The sequence below is a fragment of the Octodon degus genome, unplaced genomic scaffold (genome assembly GCF_000260255.1).
Source record: "Octodon degus isolate 3935 unplaced genomic scaffold, OctDeg1.0 scaffold00271, whole genome shotgun sequence".
Classification (NCBI taxonomy): domain Eukaryota; kingdom Metazoa; phylum Chordata; class Mammalia; order Rodentia; family Octodontidae; genus Octodon; species Octodon degus.
The window spans coordinates 98,542-105,181 of NW_004524847.1; the positions used below are offsets into that span (position 1 = coordinate 98,542).

The 6,640-nt window shown below is 45.5% G+C and overlaps 1 protein-coding gene across 6 annotated transcripts in view; it reads right to left on the reverse strand.

Annotated features, from left to right (window-relative positions):
• Sdr42e1 (short chain dehydrogenase/reductase family 42E, member 1) overlaps nucleotides 1-2,776 on the reverse strand; it is a 21,968-nt gene extending 19,192 nt beyond the window's left edge. For 2 of the 6 annotated variants that reach the window (XM_023706815.1, XM_004646556.2), the window contains exon 1: nucleotides 2,688-2,776. The gene's annotated coding sequence lies outside the window, so the exon portion shown is untranslated. The other 4 variants (XM_023706811.1, XM_023706814.1, XM_023706812.1 and 1 more) reach the window with 4 other exon arrangements.
• Nucleotides 2,777-6,640: the final 3,864 nt, after the last annotated feature.

The following is a 6,640-nucleotide window of genomic DNA, read 5'->3' on the forward strand; positions in this document are numbered from 1 at the left end:
CATTGTTAGCATTTGAAGATACTGGTACTTAATCCTCTTACAGAAAATTTGCCTCTAAATTTGAAGCTGGAAAGTCACTGGAACAACTGAAAAACAATATATGGCTTTTTTTTGGTATGTGTGTTAAGAATTGTGTACAAAGTGAATCATGTGTACTGATCCTCAACACAACCAATAAAATCTCAAATATTGAAGATAAAAAAAAAGTTAAGCACATGATCAACTGAAATGAATCTCAATTATAAATAGGGAAAAAAAATGAAATTTAAAATCTGCCCGACCTCTTGATAATGCTAAGGTAAAGTGAGGGTTGCTAAGGTAATGAAGTTGACATCTCACAGGGAAGTTAGGAACAGAATAAAAGATGACTAGGAGTACTTTTGATTTACAAAGACTTAATTAAATGCTAGGGATGAGGAGTAAGAACCTTAGATTATGCACACAGCTCTTCCATTCCCGGGAGTGCAGAGCCACGATGCCACCAAGCCTCAGACATTATACAGCAATGCAGAAACAGGAGCCAGTAGCATCGCCCCAACACTAATACTGCATTCATGAAAATAAAACCTCACGCTCTGTGTTACGAGGAAGAGAAATACACCTCTGGACGGCATGACCTCATGACTGGGTGTTTCTTCTTGGGCAGAAGTACAAGCCAGAGGTAAGAGGTGATTGTGTCCTTATTGTGTTGGGCCCCAGAAAACACAGGGAAGCCGCAGGACATATGCGATGATGCTGATTGGACTACACTCACAATGTGAAAAATTATTTATTTGTGCTTGATATAATGCAGTCAAAGCAGTAAAGATGAAGTCACTAGAGATGATGATAAGGTCAGAAACCGTGCTATGGGTGAAAGGGCTGTTAAACGCAACACATAACAGGCTGAACTCATTTCCAGGGAAATTAGCTAAGAGCACAGCACTGGGTGAAAAGTTGGTATTGAAAGAAGATACAGGCATTTGTTCACTGTGTCCAACATAATGATGCGTGGCAGGGCAATTATCTGACACCTTCGTCACTAGGGTGTGGCATACCTTCTTGGCCAGCTACCCACATTTATCACACAAAATGTCCTGGAACTTCACAATGCTGATGACAAAAGGAACTCAGTCACTTCACAACTGATATTCCCCACCTGGTTCCCAAACTGCTGTGTGAGCAGAGTCTATTTCTCTAGGAATACCCACAGGGACAAGGAACACCAGGCAGTAATCTAAGTGGGACAGATACTGTGCAAGCTTTTTGGGGGTCCTGTTCTGCCCCATCTGTGAGAAGCTCGATGGAAGTCCATGCACTTGGGCTTCCTCCCCTCTCCAGGTCAGCATGTCTGCCACTTTAGCATTCGCAAGTAGCATCAGCTGCCTTGTACTAAGCACACACTTTGTGCCAGGCATTGTGCTATGCCCTGTCCACACATACTCCCCTTGATGCCCCAACACCCTTGAGATGAACCTAAACTGCAGGTCCTATTTTACAGATGAGAAAACTGAGGCTTAGAGATACAAACGGACAACTCCTAGTCCCATGCATAGTAAACGGTAGTACAGAGATTGCTATGCCCACTGGCATTTGGGTGCCGTGACTGCCACCTGTGGTGACCCAAGCCCTGTCTGTGCTTCCACAGCTGACACCTCCTGCGGCTCCACAGGGACCCTTTCAGTGCCTGAAGGGAGAAGAGCAGCCCCACCGCTTCCCATGAGGCAGAGGGATGCCTGACGAAGGGTTGACAGCAGGTAGGAAGCCAGGGAATCTGGGTCCTATACTTGTCTCTCCCACCGGCTCTCTGTGTGACCCTGGGCACCTCATGAAACCTCTCTGATCTTGTTTCTTCCTTCCTAGAATGAATATACCAACAGCCACGGCTAGATTTATTATTTTTATGGGCTCAGGAACTTCAAAAGTTTATCATTTATGCTTCAGGACAATCTCAAGGTTGTCCCTCTATCAGCCGCTTTCTGTGGATGATGAAAACAGCGCAGAGGCCACGAGCCTCGCGCACAAACAGGTCCTGCGTGGCTGAGGTGGATCCTGGCCACCACACCCTGGGCGTCTGCACTGCGCTACGACCCAGCCGTTTATTTTCTGAGGCAGTCTCACCAGGATGCTACGCTGCCCAAGCCGGGCTCCAGCAGGGGCAACCCCCTGACCACCGCAGACACACAGCCCGGCAGCAGGGCTGTGGCCAGCCCGGCTCATGCCCCCCATCCTTACCTTCCTGCCTCCTCCATCACTGTCTTTCCTGGCACCTCGGCTCTATTACTCGGCTACTGTGTTTTACTCAGCTCGAAAGTTTTTCTCTCCCCAAGAAACAATCATTTGAAATGGAAGCGTCACACTGCCTCGCCAAATGGGCAATCCTAACCGCCACTCGTCACACAAAAAAGATACTCCCCCCGCAAAGGGCGATGCGAAGCCAAGTGACGAATCGAGTCTGGCCAGGAGGTAGGAGAGCTCCAAGCGTGCGACCTACCGAATCGAGCAGAAAAAAGAAAAAGCCAAAACCAAAAGCCAAAGAAGAAGAGGAGGAGAGCCGAGTTTGCGGCCTTGGCGACAGTCTTGCGCGACACGCTGAGCCCGCACCCTTGAACCAGAAAAAGAACGAAACCCCGGGACGGCGTCACGACCGCCCCAACCCTGCGGCTGCCACCTGTCACCACAGCTACACTCACACCCGGAGCACTCACGGCGGCGGCAGGCGACGGCGAAAGCCTCGGACCACGCGAGCTCGGCTGCACGAACCCACGGCGCCGCCTGCCGCCCCCGCAGGGCGCCCGAGCGGCGAGGCGGCCTCCTGGAGCCACTTCCGGCCTCTCTAGGAAGTCCGGAGGCCTCGGCGTCTCTATGTCATCTTGGCCGTGGTGGCGCTGGATTCTTTCAGGGAATCTCTCCACTTCTCCAATCTTACATTCCAGCGTCGCTGGAGCCCTTTCAGGGTCACCTCCACTGCTCCGCCCACCTCCAGCTTTTAGACTTATAGAGTTTCACCTCCGTCTTTGTGTACCCCCAAAAGTAGGTGCAGCATTGACCCAAGAAGGTGCCTACCTCAGTCAGTATTGCTTTGGATGAATTGGATGGGTGGGTGGATGATGGGTGGATGGCTGACCGGTGGGACAGATGAGTGATGGCTCCACAGACTGCTGAATGTTTACTCCATGTATCTTGAAGTCTGTTATCTCCTGGTTTCTCTGTCTATGAGTACCTGTAGTTTTTCCTGTGACCTTGATTATCCTTGGCTAGCTCTATGTGTCTGGCTGCTGGACAAGTAATGATGCCAAAATGATTCTCTGCTGCTGAAGGAACCAAGGGTTGAAGAGCCAAGTGGAAAGGAAAGTTGGCATTTTTTTGTCTCTTGATTAGGACCATGGTTCTATGGAAAGTTGCACACTGTGTGTGTACCCCCATTCCCTCCACCTGTGCTGTAGAATGAATGGCCCCCTGGATGGGAGCGTTTTATTTTGATGACTTGAAGAATGGAAGTTTTCACTGTGTGTGCTGCCCCTAGCATTAAAACAGGTACCACATTCAGATGCCAAGAGGCTTATGGGAATTAAGTCGTTCCCTGCTCGGTTGTCACTGAGAAAAAAGCCATAAGGGTAAATTGAAGTCCTCAGATAGCAAAATGAAGGCCAAAGGAAGCCAAGTCCCTGGCATTGGCCTCTTTAATAGGACCCTGGCTTTCCTGTCTTATACTCAGTTGTGATCCAGCTGTAAGTTTTAGGAACTGAGATAGGTCTGTGCCAGTGGTTTTCAGGGCAGCTCTGTTGTGGCTGCTCAAGATACATAAAGATTAGAAGAGAAAGGAAAGGAACTCTGGGTGGAAGTTATTGAGGCTAGCAGTGTGCTCTTGAGGCTAGCGGCCAAGGAAGGAAAGACCCTTGAGGATGCAGTACGGAAGACAGAGTGTGCGGTGACTCCAGGATCCTCCCAGGGTGCCCAGATTTCCCATGTGTAGATAAGCATGAGAAGTGGTGAATTTAAATGTTAATATTCTTGTACCACCAAGGACTTTCAAAATAGAACCAATGCTTTAAAGGAAAATCACAAACCTTATGATATTCCACTGTAATTTAGTGAGTTAATTTTGTAAAAGTTAGAAGAAGAAATCTGATAGAAATAACCAGGGAATGACTTTGGCCTCAGTGTGCATTTACATGCCAATACTTATTTCATTTTGTTTTCCCCCAGTAATAAATCCAGGAAGTGGTTGCATCTTTGAAAGATCAATTTGCCATCAGACTCCTTATAGGCATGCAATGCTTCATACATGAAGAACGACTTTCATACCTCCCAGCTCACCAGATTCTCACAGAATTTGGTTTCACACAGTAGACAGCAACTCCAGCTAACCTAAATTTAAAAAGCACAAGTTTTAGAATCTCAAAAAGTGTTGAACTGTATAAATTAATAGTAGACATTGCAGTCTTCCTTCAAACTAAGCCCTGAAATATTCAACATTTCTCATCTGAGAAATGCAAATTAAAACTGAGATTCTAGCTCACTCTGAAAAAGGACTACTATCAAGAAAACAACTGAAAATAAATGCTGGCAGGGCTGTGGGGAAAATGAGCTTTTCTATGCTGCTGGTGGGAATGTAAACTAGTACAACCACGTTGGAAATCATAGTGGAGAGTCCTCAGAAAAATTAGGATTAGTGGTCTCGTTTGACCTAGCTATTTCTCTCTGTGTATCTTCCCAGAGAAATTAAAGACATCATACCACATCAATATGGTGTATAATGGGCACACAGTTTGTAAGAGCTCAACCTTGGAAGCCACCCAAATGCCCATCAACTAATGAATGGATTAAAAAGATGTGTTTTCTTTAAAATAAAATGTTGTATTACTAAACCATAAAGAAAGATAAAGCTGAGACACTGATTGCTAAACGGATGGACCTCGAGACCATAAACGTAAGTGAAATGAACCAGACAAGTGTAAATATTGCATTATCTTTCTGATGTGAGAAACTAAACATTTAAAAAGGAACATAAATGTTCAATAGATACTGCGAAATAGGAAGAAACTGTTTGAAAGGGAAAGGGAAATAAAGAGGCGCAGGGGAAAAGGAAGAAAGAGAAGAAAAATTGAGGAAAGAAGGATAAAATGAAAACTGAGCTTAGGGAACAGGGCGGGGAAGGGGTTTGAAATGGGATGGGAAGATGGGAAGGAGAAAAGGTATGTCATGTACAGAAACAAACTCCCTAAAATGGTTGTGGTTATTATGTACACCTAAATTGTACCAATAAGCTTAATTTTAAAAAGGAAAAAATAAACAGTAGTAAGCCCTAAAGCCTCAACTCATTTGTGCAGTGAAAGTCTGTTTCTTACTCCCACCACAGAGTGACTCAGCCTTCAGGAGAAACAGCTCCACTCCTCCTAGGCGTTCGGGACCCAAGCTTGCTTCATCTGCTGCGCCATTGTCTTTGACTCCCTAGTCATTGTCAAAACGGAAGTGTGGGCTTGGCTTCCCCCAGCCTCTATGTAAAGTCTTGAAATTCTTCAACGCCTTCACAGCACTTAGCCAGTGTGAAATGATCTCTTATCTTGCATCTTACTAGAATAAATACTCCACAAGAGCAGACACCTGCTTTAGCGATAGTACATCTCTACTCCCTATTATTGTTTCTGGCATAGAGAGAGATTTTAAAAATTGCTGCATGAATGAGCAAGTGAATAGATGATTGTTCCTGCTCAAAATTCCAAGTTGGCAGCTGAGTCTTTCTTTTGGCCTAGGTTGGGTCGGGAAAAAACCTCTATTGTCACCATCTATGGCAAGGGGTACAGCAACTATCAGTGGCCTACCACTATAAGCTGAAACAATTTCTAGAGAAATCTTGAGCTTGGCAGGTACCTTAAAATGTGCTGCCTCAGAGCATGGATGAATAAATTTGAAATCATGTGAGTGATTATTAGAAGTATTGGGTCTTGGCCTCTCTGACTGTAGATCTAATAAAAATATGCATTGTAACAATATCTCTAAGCAATTATTGTTTATCGTAAAGGACTAGAAGCACTGCCCTGGGAAAGCTATGAACTAATGGTAGTACCACAATAGCTTTCTTTTTAAAAATTCCTGTATTTATTTGTTCATTTGGTACAGGGTCTTGCTACGCAGCTTGGACTCATAGTGATCCTCCCGTCTCAGCCTCTCCAGCACCGGGATTACAGGCTTTCGCCCCCACGCCTGGTTTCGGTGGCCGGCACAGCGTGTAGTACCCCAGATTGAACCTGTGTCCTTGCGCTTTCCAGGCAGGCGCTTAGACCACTGAGCTATCTCCTTAGCCCCACAATAGCTTTCTAAGGTAGAAAGGGTTCTAGTTCCAAACTATCCCTGTAAACCAAGTGAGGGTTCGTGACATGGCCAGGGTCACAGAGCTGAAAGATGACAAGCCTGAGATTCAAGCGGAGGCTTCTAGGTCCAAGTTCCTTCCTTCTTGATGCTCTTTCTACCCTGCTGCTGTATCTTTGGGACAGACCTATTTTCTTCTACTAATGAGCAAAAATTAAAAGGGAAATAAATAGAGAGCAAGCCAGCCCCATTTAAATGGTGGTTAATGATTTCAAGAATTGATTTGGTTTAGAAAAAGAAGTAAGCATTCATTACTTACAGTGCATTTGATAAAATGTTTTTCCCGTTA